At 35.4% G+C, this 18,213-nt stretch overlaps 1 pseudogene; it reads left to right on the top strand.

Moving 5' to 3' along the window:
• Positions 1-4,976: 4,976 nt before the first annotated feature.
• On the top strand, positions 4,977-17,837 carry LOC101697864 (uncharacterized; annotated as a pseudogene).
• The last annotated feature ends 376 nt before the right edge of the window (positions 17,838-18,213 follow it).

Raw genomic sequence — 18,213 nt, 5'->3', positions numbered from 1 at the left:
GAAGGCTAAAACCTTCAGCAATATTGCTCAGTTCTGAAAAACCCTATTCCTCAATTGTTTTTCATTATTTGCTTTCTTGATATCCACCTCCATCTATACACTTCTACTTTACAGACCCTGCACTGAATTCTGTCAGCAGACCAAGAACTTTAGAGTTCAGAAGTCCATAACCTCAGTAATATACAGCTAACTCTTTTAATAAAAAGAATAGAAATATATGCCATCCCTCTAAAGAATAATAATATTGGAAGAAATTTTTTAAAACACCAATAAACACCTTATTTTATTCTCATAATATAGTACCAATTCCCCCGACTTAGAGTATATACAAATACTATAAGATCTAGGACTGCAATATCTGAAATTAAATTAAATGTTTCATAATCTGAACACATTTTGTTGAGCCAGTTACCTCACACAAATATTTCATCCCTCTTGGTTTTTCTGATTTCCCTCTTTCAAGATTATGAGGTCACTCAGCCTTTCAGAAGTTTGGTAATATGTCACTCCTATCATTTTCCCTGATGAAGTCAAATTTGTATAAAACAAATTCAAATACATGCACATAATCTGATTACATATGACCATAAAAGTGACATTGAAGAAGTATTGTTTCTGTCAATAATTAGTGATAGTAAGCATATCTGAGATTTCAAATTTTACACAGGTTTATTTTAATCACATCATATTGTCAGTAAAATATTTGCTATATAAGACAGCACTTTCCTCTTTCTCTTGATTCTGTATTTGATAGAGCAGGCTAATTTGCTTCTGTTTTTGTGAACATAACATTGTTGTGTCCAATTCAAGACATTAGAAATAGAGTAACTCCCAAACCCTGGCTGAATCCTAGACCCGCTAACTCTAAATGATAGATTTTCACATCAGTTTTTTCCTGAAACATGAATTACGTTTCTCTTATGCCATGTATATGAAGAAAACTTGGTCACATAATTTTGTCCACACTGTTTTAATTGGAAAGAATGTACCTGGAAGAATGTAAACATGCCTGAAAACTCACATGCCAAGTAAAAATCACATGAAATAGCATAAATCTTCATGTGTAATTGTAACACACCTCATGTAACTTCCTGCATTTGTAAAATAGAGATAAAATTATTTACCTTATAAGTTTACTGCAAGAAAGTGTTTTGAAAATCATTTAGTTAGGATCAGTGTTGGATCTAATTGACTAATAATAAATATCTGAGAATATATTGAAATATCCAGATGCCCAAGGCATTGATATAATCATAATATAATTTATTCAGCATATCAGAATATCTGTATTTCAGAGGTTTTGTCACTGTCTTGCAGGAGAGTTTGGAAACACAGTCTTAAAATATTTCATTGAAATTACAGAATATTCCACAAGTATTATCTTTCTAAATATTAACATATAAATAACAATGCTTACATAGCAATTAATATTTTTAAATATCTGAACAATTACATGTGAATTTTGTATTCTTGGTATCTCTCCATAATTCCATTATCTTGCTCTCCTATCAAAGGATTCTGTTGTTATGAATTTTCTTATCAGGTTTTCCTTACAAAGTTTCCAGGACAACACTGATTTCTGAGTCCCCAAACCATTTTGTTAAAGTTCATCTAAAATTTACTTAAATATCATCTAAGTAATGTACAACAGAACAACTATTTCCCCTGTAAGGGATTAGGTTATATTCACAGTCAGCTTTAGGTCTACCCGTGAAGAACATGGATCAAGTGCAAATGTCTAACTGATGCAGAGCAATACCAGAAAGACAGAAACCTCATTTAATCTGTTCGATTATGACTGTGACAATCTCTTCAAAATACTTCTGCCTCACTCCCTATCACAACAGTAAAATAGTGTACATAATATATTACTGGTGGTACATCTCTCCTTTCCAACAAATATTTTATGTAAAAATTTATTAATTTCATATTTTTTTAAAAAGTCAGTCATTATCACTTACATTCTATTATTCTTGAGCTGTACCTACCAAATATCCCCCTAGTCTATTCAGTAATAATCTCTTTATAAAACATGCCAAAAAAATTGCACTTCAATCAGGAATGTTAAACCTTACTTTCCTCATAACAGAAATATTTCACATTAGTCTCCTCTCATCTGGCTACTCAAAACTGCCTTGTTTGTGCTCATGATGAGAAAACAATTCTAGAAAGATTCTTGTCCACATCTGTGGGCTCCCTCTGCACTTGCTGATTTATGCTCCTTCTCTGCTGGGACATGAGCAAGGACTGCAGGTCTGAAAAATCTCCCAGATCTGGTTTCCAGTGAAGGATCAGGTTCTTTCCAACGGATGCATGGCTGCTTTTACTTCTTTGTCTGAGAAATGTCCGTTCATTTCAAATGCCCATTTTTCAATTGGGTCTTTATAGTTGATGTGGGTGAGGTTTAATTGAGTTCTTCATATATTCTAGGTAGTAGACCTTTGTCTGAGGAAGAGCTGGTAAAAATTTTTCCAACTCTGTAGGTTGTCTCATAACTCTGTTGGTGTTTTCTCTTGACCTGAGGAAGCTTTTCAAAAAGATCAGATCAGATTGCTAATTCTTTGTGCTAGTTCCCATGCTACTGAGGATTTTTTCACAAAGTTATTTCCTATGCCAGTGTCTTCAAGAGTTCTACCTAACTTATCTTCCAGCAGGTTTAGTGTTTCTGTTTTAATATTTAGATCTTTCATCCACTTGGATTTTAGTTTAGTACATGGTGAAAGATACAGGTCTAGTTTTAATCTTCGGCAAGTTGAAATGCAGTTTTCCCAACACCATTTATTAAAGAGGTTATTTTTCTTCCAGTGAGAATTCTTGGTTCTTTTGTCAAAGATGAAGTAGTTGAATATGTCTGGAGTTGTTTCTGCATCTTCTAATCTGTTCCACTGATCCTCAGGTCTGTTTCTTTGCCAGTACCATGCTGTTTTATCACAGTGGTTTTGTAGTATAGTTTCAAGTTGGGGATTGTGATACCCCCTACCATGTCCCTGTTGCCTAGAATTGCTTTTGCTATCCTAGGTCTCTTCTGGTTCCAAATGAATTTTTGGATTCTTTTCTCTAGTTCTCTGAAATATACAATTGGGATTTCAATACGGATTGCATTAAATCTGTATAGGAGTTTTGGAAGTATGGGCATTTTCACTATATTGCTTCTTCCTACCCAGGAACAAGGGATGCATTTCTATTTTCTTATATCTTCTTCAATCTCTTTCTTAAGAGTGTTGTAGTTCTCACTGTAGAGGTCTTTTGCTTCCTTCTTTACATTGATTCTTAGATATTTCTCTCTTTTTTGGAGGCTATTGCAAAAGCGATGGTTTCCCTAATTTCTTTCTCAGTGAGTTTGTTATTTGTGTACAAGAAGGATATTGATTTTTGAATGTTTACCTTGTGTCCAGCTACTCTACTGATTCTGTTAATTAAGTCTAGAAGTCTTTTGGCAGAGTTTTTGGTTGTTCTATGTAGAGTATCTTATTGTCAGCAAATAATGAGAGTTTAACTTCTTCCTTTCCTACTATTGCTTTTATCTCCTTCTCTTGTCTAATTGTTGTGGCTAATGTTTCCAAAACTATATGGAATAGGAGTGGTAATAGTGGACATCCTTGTCTTGTTCCTGATTTTAGCATGAAGGTTTTCAGTTTTTGACCATTTAGCATGATGCTGGCTATTGGTTTTTCATAGATAGCCTTTATCGAGTTGAGATAAAGACCATTTATTCCAATTATCTGCAGAATTATCATGAATAGGTGTTTGATTTTATTGAATGCATTTTCTGCTTCTATTGAGATAATAATATAGTTTTTGTCCTTGGCTCTCTTAATATAGTGTATTACATTTATTGATTTACATATATTTATTGATTTACATCCCATCCTTGCATCCCTGAGATAAATCCAACTTGGTCAGTGTGTATGAACTTCTTGATGACCCTCCATATTATGTTTGCTAGTAACTTGTTGAGGATTTTTGCATCTATGCTCATTAGGGAGATTGGCCTGTAGTTCTCTTTTTGGGTTGGTCTTTCTCTGGTTTTGGAATCAAAGTAACATTTTCTTCCAGGAATGAATTTTGAAGTATTGTTTCCCTTTTAACTTCATTGAAAAGTTTAAAGAGTTGTGGCAATATTTCTATAAATGTGTTGTGGAATTCAGCAGTGAAGCCATCAGGACCCGGACTTTTCATGGTTGGTAAATTTTTAGTTATGTTTTCAATTTCACTGACTTTAATTGGGGTGTTTAGAATTATTATATCTTCTGTGTTCAACTTCAGTAATTATCCAGCCATTCTGGACTCAGACCAACAAATTTATCAGATTACATATATCTTGAGGTTTTTGTTCCTCTTTTACTTTTGAGTTGAGGACCACTGTTTTAGAATAATTCCTGACATTCAGAAAATGCTCCATTAATATGGTGCTAGTCCTTAACTAAGGAAACTTAATCCTTAAATAAGAAATTTATGAATATAAATAAAATGAAACAGTTTCAACCATTCACTACAAAATATACAACAAAAAATCATTACGGAAAAATGTCCCTATAAGATATCTTGCTGAGACTGGATGGTTTTGACAAGGGTAAACCTCTATAAAATAAAAATAATAAATAATTTATTTTCACTTACATTTTATTATTTTTTAAGTCAGTGATAGGTGAAGTGTGTACTTATTCCACATTTTATGTTAGTGGTGTCACATCTGGCTCCTGATTGGAGAATGAAAGATGATCTAGAGGATAAGCACCACTGCTCTGCTGTTCATGAAGCCTATGAGTATTGTAAACTCACCCCCCCAAAATAAGAGGGATACATTTTAATGAAAGGGAAACACATTATTTGTAAAGAGGAGAAGGAAGAGAAAATAAAGGACAAAATAGATAGCTACCTAAAATGAATCAGTTCACCATTGGTGTGTGCAGACCCCAGAGAGAAGCTCATCTGGACAACAACTGTGAGGCTGCTCAGACTCCAGACAGAACCCTATGCAGACAACAGCTGTGGAGCTGCACAGGTTCCAGTCAAAGGCCTGCCCAGATACCGTTGGTAAGTGCACACAGGCCCCAGTCAGAAGACCACCTGGACAACAGCCCAGAACAAGGATGCAGAAGGCCATCACTCTGGGCACAAGAATTGCCAAAGTGGTGAGCAATAGTGAGAAAGACTCTCCAAGGCTTATTGAGAAGGAAAGCCCAATGGGAGAAGAGAGAATTACCTCAATAAAGGCACAGCAGACTACCATGGTTGAAATGAGAAGACATCTAAACAAGTCTCAAAACCAGACTTCCAGACCACCTAACACAACCTCAAGGTACAACTAGTGGAAAAATCTGAAACTCAACCACCTAGACCCCCTGAAGTGGGAACAAAAGAGGATCAGCAGAAAATAAATTCAGAAATAATTTTCAGACAACCACAAAGATGGTGTCCATACAGAAAGACATGATTAATAACTCTAGAGCAGACAGATAAAAAATATAGAGGAGCTGAAGAACATGATGGAATTCCAGCATAGGAAAGTAATGGAATCCATAAAATAGATAAAGATATGCAGGAGATTAAAAACTCCATTGGAAATTTAGGCAGCAGAATGAGCCAGAGTGAGGACAGGATATCAAATATAGAAGACAGATTTGCAATTAGTAATGTGGAAAAGAAAGATTTCTTAAAAATAGCTACAGACCACCTCACTCCAGAAAGAATGGCTGCTATCAAGAAATCAATAAAAAATGCTGGTGGGGTTGTGAGCAGAAATGAACCCTTCTTCATTGTTGGAGGGAGTGCAGACTGGTCCGCCTGGTGTGGAAATCAGTATGGAGATACCTCTAACAATTAGGATTAGAAGTCCCATTTGACCAAGCTATTCCTCTGTTGAGTATTTCCCAAAGGAATTAAAAGAATCATACTACAGTGATATATGATCACCCATGTTTATAGTGGCACAGTTTGTAATAGCTAAAACTTGGAAACAGCCCAATTGTCCATCAACTGGAGACTGGATAAAGATGTGTTTTGTTTTGTTTTTTTAACAAATTGGAGTAATACTCTCCTATAAAGAATGAGAAATTAGAGACATTTATAACAAAATGAATGCACATTGATGCTATATTCTTAAGTGAAATAAATAGGACACACATGTGCAAATGCCAAAAAGTTTCTCTGGTGTGAGAAATTAAAAGTATAAATAAGGATCAAAATGTATAATCATTAATGTGTAATAGAAAGAAAATATCTAAAGGGGAAGTGGGATGGGTAGTGGAAAGAAAATAATCGAAAGGAAAAATAAGAGGAAAAAATGGAAACAAAATCTTTGTAAATAGGGAGAGGTGGAGGGGTTGAAGAGAGGGCTGGAGAATGGGGAAAAATAAGAGCCAACATACATCATGTAAAGGTACATGTTCCCAATATGAATGTAACTGTATACCTAATGTGCCAATAAACTGAAAAAACTAGCAAGGTAACATAGGAAATCAATCAAGCAGGTGCTAGATAATGCAAAGAAGAATAACAAGATTGATGGGAGTCAGCAAAGAAACAGGAGATAGTTAAAATGACATAAAAATAACTTTTAAGAAAAGTATTTGAAGAAAACTTACTAAACAGTGAAAATAACTTGACAGGCAGATAAGTGAAGCACATAGGACTCCAATTAGCTATGATAAAAAAATCTACAGCTAGGCATATACTAGTCAAGATTCTGGAAACCCAACAGAAGAACAAAATACTACAAGCAGAAAAGAAACAGATCACATACTAAGTAAAGCCCATTAGAAACATAGCAGATCTATCAACACAAACCCTCAAGTCAAGAAGAGCCTGGAGTAAAGTATTTCAAGTCTGAAAAAAAAAAGAGCCTCCAACCCAGATTGATGTACCCTACAAAGCTATCTTTCAAAATCAATGGAGAATTAAGATATTTTCATGACAAAGAACACGTGAGGAACTTCATGAATATCAAGCTAGTACTCCAAAAACTTCTCAACAATATCATTGAAAAACAAAATGTGACTCACAACCGCACATAGCCTAGCACTATGAATACATCAGGAAAGATAAGAAATAAAATGCAAAAGGGGAAATTCCAACAACAGGAAATGGTCATGAGCAGGATAAGTCAATACATATCAGTTATAACAATCAATGTTAATAGTGTCAATTTATAAATCAAAAGAAATAGACTGGCGAATGGACTAAGAAGCAAGATCAAAAAATATGCTCCAGGCCCCATTCAGCTCACACCAGGCACATCTACGGATGCCTCGGAGAGATCCTGTGTTGCAGGGAACATGCTCCATCCAGCTCATTCCCATGACAGTGATCCACTTAGCTGCACAGGTGCCTGCAGGACACCACTCCCCCCCCCCCATCCTCTTGGCTGTACTGCCACCTGACTCCATATTGCAAAGACACAGGGGATACCAGACTACCAGATCACCATACTGGGTAAGTTAGAGGGATCACCACATTCCATTGGAACCTGGATTATCTTCAGGGAAAAGGCAGCTGGAACCTGCAGTAGAGCCTAGCAGAGTTCAACCCTACAGGAGGACAAGGAGGTCAGCTTGGGACTTGAAGTCAGAAATCTGCCTGAATTGCATGAGTCTGACTGGCTTGCTGAGACTCACTGACTTGCATCTGCACACTGCTGCCCACATTATCTATTGTGACACAGAGACATACCCTGAAGGAGGCCCTTCATTTTCATTTGTACTTTTTATTTCCAAAGTTAGTATTATTGGTTTGTTTTTCTTCCTATTATTTTTAATTTTGATCCTACTCTTTGCAAATTTTTGTTTTTCTCTTCTTTTGTTTTTCTTCTTCTTTCTTTTCAATTTCCATTCCTCTCTATCACACTCACTCTCTTGCTGTCTCACATTGTTCTTCATCACCCTTTTTGTTCCTGTTCTGGCCCTAATTCAGATTTTTTCTTTTTCTTTTCTTCTCTTTTTTCTTCTCTTGCCCTTGTCCTCTGGTCTCATTGCTAACCTTCCCCTATATTTCTACGTAACTAGCCCTCCCTACCCAACACCTTATAACTCCCCATCCTGAAGCATAAAGTTGCTATATTAAAGAGTTTATTCACTATAAACATATGTTGGGTTGGTCCTCGACTTTGATTTAATTCACACAGTTAAAAGTGATAGATTAATAACTACAACAAATTGTCATTTTCTAAGATGTACTTGATGTTATAATGTGGCTCATTATATCACTTGGACTAAGGTGTTGTTATTGATCTGGTCAGTGATCCTTCCTGGTATAATGAAAATGAGATAGCCGCAGAGTCATTAGAAACTCAAAATCTAAAGACCAGCAATATCTGGAAGACACCCCTGAGAAGCAAGCATTCCATACAGTTCTAATTAAAAACAACAAAGGCACTTACAATAAGCAATTTCAATGCATCAACCCAGGAATTAAAGCAAGGACAGTAACAAAAAGAAAAATGACAAGACATTTAAGCAAGGCACAAACTCAGACTTTCACCCGACCAAGGGTAAGCTCTGGGGGAAACGAGGTGGAAAATTCTGATAATCAACCAACTGGACACCCTGAACTGATAGCACAGGATGTTACAAAACAGAAGAATGAGGTTCTGCAAAAATTCAAAGCAGAAATAATCTCCCAGATAACTACAAAGATGGCAAGCATAGTAAAAGACAAGATTAGAGGCTGTAGGACAGACACAGATAAAAAAATAGATGAGCTCAGAAACATGTTAGGAGCCATGAATGCACAGCATAAGAAAGAAATGGTAACCATTATTGCTCAACATAAGAAAGAAATGGAATCCATGAAACAGATTCAAACAGATATTCAGGAGATTAAAATCTCAATTGAAAGTATCCACAGCAGATTAAAGGAATCTGAAGGAAGAATATCAGATATAGAAAACAGGATCACAGTTATAGACCATGAAAATAGAGATTTCTTAAAAATAGTAAGGGGTCATGAGAAATCAATCCAGCAGCTGCTAGATGATGCAAAGAAGAATAACATAACACTGATACAAGTCCACAAAAAACAGGAGAATGTACAATTGACATAAAAATCTATTCACAGAAGTAATAGTGGAAAACATTACAGACAGTGGTAGAGAATTGGAAATACAGATAAGTGAGGCATAGAGATCTCCAACTAGCCATGATAAAAAAAAAAAATCTACACCTAGACATATAATAGTCAAGATCCCAGAAAATCAACAGAAGAAAAAAATCCTACAAGCAGTTAGAAAAAAGAAATCACATACAAAGGAAAGTCCATTAAAATCACAGCAGACTTCTCAACACAAAACCTCAAGTCAAGGGGAGCTGGAGTAAAGTATTTCAAGCCCTAAAAGAAAATAACTTCTAACCTAGACTGTTGTATCCTGAGAAATTAACTTTCAACATTGACGGGGAAATTAGATACTTCCATGACAAACACCTGAGAAATTTCATGAACACCATGCCAGCACAACAAACAATTTTTAACAATATCCTGGAAAAAAACAATGAAGGTCACAACTCCATGAGGTCCAAAAGAAGGAAGTCACCAGACAAGTTAAGAAACTAAAGGGAAAGTGGGAAAAATAAAAGAGCCAACAAAAGTAAAATATCATGACAAGGATGAACCAATATCTATCAATTATAACCATCAATGTTAATGGCCTAAATTCAACAATCAAAAGAAATAGACTGGCAGAATGGATTAAGAAGTAAAATCCAACAATATGCTGTATAGAAAAAACACACCTATCTCAAAAAGAAATTCATAGACTGAAAGTAAAAAGATGGAAAACAGTGCTCCATGTCAGAGGAACCCCCCCCCCAAAAAAGGGGTAGCAATCTTATTTACAGACAAAGTAGATTTGAAACCAAAAATAATTAAGAGACAAAGATGGTCACTACATCCTTGTGAAGGGAATAATCCAAGATGAAGAGATGACAATCATAAATATATATGCACCAAATAAGAATGCCCCCAAATATACAAAACAAATATTAAAAGACATGAAAAACCAAATAAGCAATAAAACAAATTTAGTGGGGGACTTCAGTATCCCACTATCACAAACAGACAGATCATCTAGATAAAAAATTAAAAATGAAGTTCTATAACTGAACCAAGCCATTGAACAAATGGACTAAAAAATTTTTACAGATTCTTCCACCCCACAAAATCAGAATACACATTCTTTTTGGCTGCACATGGGGCATTCTCCAGAATAGACCACATGCTAGCTCATAGGACACATCAAGTAAATTTAAAGGAATTGAAGTTACCCCCTGTATATTATCAGACCATAGTGCAATAAAATTGGAGATCAATAACATAAGAAACCGCAAAACCCTGAAAAACCACATTGAAACTGAATAACAACCTCCTGAACAACCAATGTGTCACAGAGAAAATTAAAGAAGAACTTCAACAGTTTCTATAAGTAAATGATACTGCCAGTACAACCTACAGGAATCTATGGGACACGATGAAACCAGTTCTATGTGGGAAATTCATAGCAGTGGATGCCCATATTAGGACAGAGATAACTCAAATAAATAACCTAATGCAGAACCTCAAGCTCCTAGAAAAAGATCATAACAAATCCAAAGCTCATACAAGAGAGGAAATTATAAAGATCAAAGCAGAAAGCAATGCATGGGGACTAAGAGAACAATAAAACAATCAATGAATCAAATAGTTGGTTTTTCAAAAGAATAAATAAAATTGACAAGCCTTTAGCAAACCTTATCAAAAAAAGGAAAGAAAAGGTGCAAATCCATGCAATTAAGAATGAAAAAGGTGAAGTCACAACAGATCCAACAGAAATCCAGAGGATCATCAGTACCTACTTCGAGAACCTGTACTCTAATAAAATGGAAAACAGAAGAAATGGGAAGATTCCTAGATACATAAGAATTGTGAAATTTAAATGAAGAAGATATAGTAATTCTAAACACCCCAATTACAATGAGTGAAATTGAAAATGCAATAAAAAAATTACCATCAAAGAGGAGCCCGGGACCTGGTGGCTTTGCTCCTGAATGCTACAAGACATTTGAAGAAGAACTAATGCCATTACTCTTTCAACTCATCAAGGAAATTGAAAGGGAATCAAGGCTTTCAAATTCATTCCTGGAAGCAGGTGTAACTTTGATTCCAAAAACAGAGAAAGACCCAACCCAAAAGGAGACCTACAGGCCAAACTCCCTAATTAACATAGTTGCAAAAATCCTCAAGAAGTTACTGGCAAACAGAATACAGAGTGTCATCAAGAAGATCATACACCCTGACCAAGTAAGATTTATCACAGGGATGCAAGGATGTTTCAACATTCATAAATCAATAAATGTAATAAACTATATTAACAGAGTCAAGGACAAAAAGCATATGGTCATCTCAATATATGTTGAAAAAGCATTCAACAATATCCAACATGTATTCATGATAAAAACCCTACAGAAAACTGAATAGAACCTCTTTATCTCAATCTGATGAATGCTATATATGAAAAACCATCATTCAACATCATATTAAATGGTCAAAAAATGAAAATTTTGATGCTAAAATCAAAAACAAGACAAGGATGTCCATTATCACAACTCCTGTTCAATATAGTTCTGGAAACATTAGCCACAGTAATTAGAAAAGAGAATGAAATAAAAGGAATAAAGATAGTAAAGGAAGAAATTAAACTGTCATTATTTGTTGATGATACAATACTTTACATATAAGACCCAAAAAACTCCTCCAAAAGACTTCTAGACTTATTTGACAGATTCAGTAGAGTAGCTGGATACAAGGTCAACATTCAAAAAACAATAGCCTTCTTGTACACAAATAACAGACTCACTGAGAGAGAAATTAGGGAAACAATCCCTTTTACAATTGCATCCGAAAAATGAAATATCTAGGAATCAGTCTAACAAAGGAAGCAAAAGACCTCTACAATGAAAACTATAGCACATGGAAAAAAAAGAGATCAAAGAGTATTTAAGAAAGTGGAAAGACATATCTTGCTCCTGGGTAGGAAGAACCAATATAATGAAAATGGCCATACTTCCAAAACTACTATATAGATTTAGTGCAATCCTGATTGAAATTCCAAGAATGTACTTCACAGAAATAGAGAAAACAATCCAAAAATTCATTTAGAGCCAGAAGATACCTAGAAAAGCAAAAGCAATTCTAGGCAACAGAGACATGGCAGGGGGTAGCACAATCCCCAACTTGGAACTATACTACAAAGCTACTGTGATTAAAAAAAACCCCAGCATGGTACTGGCAAAAGAACAGACCTGAGGATCAGTGGAATAGATTAGAAGATGCAGAAACAACCCCAGACATTCTCAGCCACCTCATCTTTGACAAGGGAGCCAACCACCATCATTGGAGGAAAGATAGCCTATTTAGTAAAAGGTGTTGGAAAAACTGGATTTCAACCTGCCAAAGTTTAAAACTAGACCCATACCTATCATTATGCACTAAATCAAGATCAAAGTAGATTACAGATATAAGTATTAAAACAGAAAAACTAAACTTGCTGGAAAATAAGTTAGGTAGAACTCTTGAAGACGTTGGCATAGGGAAAGACTTTATGAACAAAACATCAGTAGCACAGGAACTGGCACAAAGAATCAAAAACTGGGATCTCATCTTATTAAATAGCTTCTGCATTGCAAAAGAAACCACCAACAGAGCTGAGTTGACCTACAATGTGGGAAAAATTTAGCAGCTGTACCTCAGCAAAGGACTGCTATCTAGAATATATAAAGAATTGTAAATAATCAGACCCCCCAAATTCAAAGACCCAATTGAAAAATGGGCATCTGAAATGAACAGACATTTCTCAGAACAAGAAGTAAATGGAGCAAATAAATATATGAAAATATTTTCAACATCACTGGTCATTTGAAGCATGCAGACAAAAACAACCCTGAGATTCTACCTCACCCCAGATAAAATGGCTGCTATCAGGAAATCAACCAATAACAAATGCTGGTGGAGGTGTGAGGAGAATGAAACCCTTCTCCATTGCTGGTGGGAGTGCAGACTCGTGCAACCACTGTGGAAATCAGTATGGAGAAACCTCAAAAACTAGGATTAGAGATCTCATTTGACCTAGCTATTCCCCTGCTGGGTATCTTCCCAAAAGAATTTTAAAAATCATACCACAGTGATATATGTGCACCCATGTTTATAATGGCACAGTTTGTAATAGCTACGTGTTGGAAACAGCCCAAGTGCCCGTCAACTGGAAACTGGATAAAGAAGATGTGGATTTATTTTTATAAAGTGGAGTGCTACTTAGCCATAAAGAATGAGAAACTAGAGTCATTTGTAGCCTAATGGATGCATATCAACACCATACTCTTAAGTGAAATAAATAGGACACAAAGGTGTAAATATCGAATAGTTTCTCTAGTATGAGAAACTGAAAGTGCAAGTAAGGTTTAACATGTTTAAAATGAATAATTGATAATTTTAAATAGGAAGAAAATTCCAAATGGTTAGGGGTGATGGGAGTGAAATGGGAAAGAAAAGAAGGGAAAGGAACAATTATGAGAAAAGGAAAAAAAAATGGAAACAAAGTCTATGTACACAGGGAAGTTTGGTGGGGGTGAAGGGCACACAGGCAATGGGGAAAAATAAGAAACAGGATACATCATGTATAGGTACAATCACCCAATGACAAATGTAAATGTATTTTATATCTAAAATGTACCAATAAAAGAACTTAAGAATAAAAAAAATATGTTGCATAGAGGAAACACTTCATTTAATAAGAAACTCATAGTCTGTAAGGGTGGAAAACAATAATCTATACAACAGGAATCCCCCAAAATGGAGGAGTAGCTCTCCTATTTGCAGATAAAATGGATTTCAAAACAACACTAATAAAAAAAGACAATGAAGGCCACTAAAACTTGAATGGAACAATCAAAGAAGAAGAGATGACAATCATAAATATATATGCACAAATAATAGTGCACCCAAGTATATAAAACAAATATTATTAGATATAAAACATGAAATAATCACTAATAGAATAGTAGTTGGGGACCTCAATACTCCACTGTCACAAACAGATAGATCACCTAGACAAAATATAAACACTGAAATACTAAAACTCAACCAAACTCTTGAACAAATGGACTTGACAGATGTTTACAGTGTATTCCTCCAAAGAAAATAAAAATACCCCTTCTTTTTAGCTGAGAGGGATCATTCTTCAAAATAGACCACATACTTGCTTACAGAACATGTTTAAGTAAATGCAAAGGAATTGAATTGATTCCCTGTATATTATCACATCATAGTACAATGAAATTGGAGATCCATAGCAAAAGAAACCACAAGAACTTCATAGACACACTGAAATTAAACAACACACTCCTGAAAAACCAATGGGTCACAGAGAAAAGTAAGAAATCAGACAGTTTCTACAATTAAATGATGATCATAATAGAACATATCATAATTTATGGGACACAATGAAAGCAGTTTCATGAGGGAAATTCATAATACTGATATTAGGAAAACAGAGCAAACTCAAATAAACAACCTTATGCTGAACCTCAAGCTTCTAGAAAAAGAAGAGCAGGACAAACACAAAGCTTATACAAGGGAAGAAATTATAAAGATCAGAGCTGAAATCAATACAATGGAGACTAAGGGAATGATACAAAAAAATCAATGAAGTAAAAAGTTGGTTCTTAAAAGGAATGAATAAAATTGACAAACCCTTAGCCATCCCTATCAAAAAAAGGAAAGAAAAGGAGCAAATCCATGCAATTGGGAATGAAAGGGGTGAAATTATCAGACTCAGCAGAAATCGAGAGGTTCATCAATACCTGCTTTGTGAATCTATATGCCAATAAGATGGAAAACCCAGAAGAAATGGACAGATTTCTAGATACATATGAATTAGCAAAATTGAATGAAGAAGAATTAAAAAATTCAAGACAACCCAATATCAATCAACAAAATAGAAAACATAATTAAAAACTGACCAATGAAGGAAAGCCTTGTTTCTTATGGCTTCACTGCTGAATTTTAAGACATTTAGAGAAAAACTGCTGCCACTACTGTTTAAAATCTTAAATGAAATTGAAAGGGAAGCAATACTCCCAAACTCACCAAGCATCACCTTGATCCCCAAATCATGGATAGACTCAACCAAAAAAGAGAACTATAGGCCAGTATCACTAATGAACATAGCTGCAAAAATCCTCAATAAGATCCTACGAACAGAATGAAGAAGATAATCAAGAAAATTGTACAACATGATTAAGTGGGATTCATCCCAGGGTCCCAGGGATGGAAGAACATACATAAATCAATAAATGTAGTACACTATATTAACAGAACCAAGGAGAAAATCCATATGATCTTGTCAATAGATGCAAAAATAGTGATTGACAAAACCCAACACCCATTCATGACAAAAAAAAAAAAACTTTCAGAAAATTAGAATACATGGTGTTTATCTCAACTTAATAAAAGCCATCTATTAAAAACCAACATCCAATATAATACTAAATGGTCAAAACCTGAAAAATGCTTCACACTAAAATCAGGAACAAGATGAAGATGTCCACTATCACCACTCCTGTCATTATAGTTCTGAAAACATTAGCCACAGCAATTAGACAAGTGATAGAAATAAAAGGAAAAAAGGAAATGAAGAAGTTTGTCATTATTTGCAGGTGACATGATAATCTATAGAGAAGAACAAAAGAACTCCACTAAAAGTCTTCTACACTTAATAATTAAATTCAGTAGAGTAGCTGGATAGAAATTCATCACACAAAAATCAATAGCCTTCCTGTACAAGAACAAAAGACTCACTGAGAGAGAAACTGAGAAACAACTCCTTTCACAGTAGCATCCAATAAAACTAAAATACCTAGGAATCAATCTAATGAAAGAAATCACAGACTTCTACTCTGAAAACTACTGCACTGTGAAAAGAAAAAACGATTGACAAGGCTATCAGAAAATGGAAAGACGTCCCTTGTTCCTAGGTAGGAAGAATCAACATAGTGAAAATGACCTTACTTCCAAAACTGCTATATAGATTTAGTGCAATTCCAATTGAAATTCCAACAGCATACTTCACAAAATTTGAGAAAAAAATCCAAAACTTCATTTGAAGTAAGAAGAGACCTAGAACAGCAAAAGCAATTATAGGCAACAAAGACAATGTAGGGGGTATCACAATCCTCAACTTGAAACTATACTATAAAGCTACTGTGATAACAACAGCATGGAACTGGCAAAGAGACAGACCTGAGGATCAGTGGAACTGATTAGAAGATTCAGAAGTAATTCCAAACACACTCAGCCACCTCATCTTTGACAAAGGAGCCAAACACCCTAATTGGAGTCTTCAATAAATGATGCTAGAAATATTGGGTTTCAACTTGCCAAAGATTAAAACTAGACCTATATTTTTCACCATGCTCTAAACTAAAATTGAAATGGATCAAAGATCTAAATATTAAAACAAAAACACTAAACCGGCTGAAAGAAACGTTAAGTCGAATTCTTGAAAACATTGGCATAGAATAAGGTTTCATGAACTAAATCTCAGCCACAGGTGAACTACCAGAAAAAAATGAAAACCTGGATGTCATGTTATTACAAAGCTTCTGCACAATGAGACAAACCACTAACAGCATGATGAGACAACACACAATATGGGAAAAGATTATACCTTCTCTTCTTCAGACAAAGTTCTACTATCTAGTATATATAAAGAATTTTTAAAAATCAGAACTCCCTAATTTAAAGACCCAATTCAAAAATGGGCATCTGAAACAAAGAGACATTTCTCAGCCAAACAAGTAGAAACAGAAAATAAACATATGAAAAACATGTTCAACATCATTGGTCACTCGAGAGATGCAAATGAAAACAATGTTGAGATTCCACCTCACTAAAGAAGGAGTGGCTACTATCAAGGAACTAAGCAATCTTTGTTGGTGGTATTAAAGAAGATACAGAAGAATATAATTTGGGAGACTCCTTTGAAAAGTATGTCAAGATTGAAACCATTGTAGTTATGGAAGACAGCCAGAGTGGGAAAAAGTGAGGATTTGCTTTTGTAACTTTTGATGATCATGACACAGTTGATAAAGTTGTTGTTCAGAAATACTACACTATTAATGGGCATAATTGTGAAGTGAAAAGGGCCCTTTCTAACAAGAGATGTAGTCTGATGGATCACAAAGAGATCATGGAGGCGGATCTGGCAACTTTATGGGTCGTGGTGAAAACTTTGGAGATGGTGGAGGGAATTTTGGCCATGTTGGAAACTTTGGTGGAAAAGGAGGCTATGGGTGGTGGAGGTGGTGGCAGTGGAGGTAGTTATGGAGGAGGTAATGGTGGATATAATGGATTTGGAGGTGATGGTGGAAACTATGGCAGTGGTTACAGCAGTAGAGGAGGCTATGGTGCTCATTGACCAGGATATGGAAATCAAGATGGTGGATATGGTGGAGGAGGAGGTTATGATGGTTACAATGAAGGAGGAAATTTTGGTGGTGATAATTGTGGTGGAGGTGGAAACTATAATGGCTTTGGAAATTATAGTGGTCAACAGCAATCAAATTATGGACCCATGAAAGGGGGCAGTTTTGGTGGAAGAAGCTCTGGTAGTCCTTATGGTGGTGGTTATGCATCTGGTGGTGGAAGTGGTGGATATGGCAGGAGAAGGTTTTAAAAAACAACAGAAAAGGGCTACAGTTCTTAGCAGGAGAGAGAGAGAGAGGAGTTGTCAGGAAAGCTGCAGGGTACTTTGAGACAGTCAGTCACCCCAAATGCATTAGTGGAACTGTAAAAATCTGCCACAAAAGGAACAATGATCCATAGTCAGAAAAGTTACTGCAGCTTAAACAGGAAACCCTTCTGTTCAGGACTGTCATAGCCACAGTTTGAAAAAAGTGCAAGTATTGATTATTGCAATGTAATGTCAATTGGATGTACATTCCTGAGGTCTTTTATCTGTTGTAGCTTTTTCTTTTTCTTTTTCTTTTCATTATATCAAGTATATTGCCCTGTAAATTGTTGTAGTGGTACCAGGAATAAAAAAATAAGGAATTGTTAGCTTTTCAAAAAAAAAGAAGAAAAATATCAACCAATAACAAATGCTGACAGGGTTGTGGCAAAAAAGGAAAACTTCTCCACTGTCGGTGGGAGTGTAGACTGGTGCAATCACTGTGGAAATCAGTATATGGA

The sequence above is a fragment of the Heterocephalus glaber genome, unplaced genomic scaffold (genome assembly GCF_053883595.1).
Source record: "Heterocephalus glaber isolate CG9 unplaced genomic scaffold, H.glaber_assembly_v1.0 deba00001532, whole genome shotgun sequence".
NCBI lineage: Eukaryota > Metazoa > Chordata > Mammalia > Rodentia > Bathyergidae > Heterocephalus > Heterocephalus glaber.
This window is presented reverse-complemented; position numbering and strand designations above follow the sequence as displayed.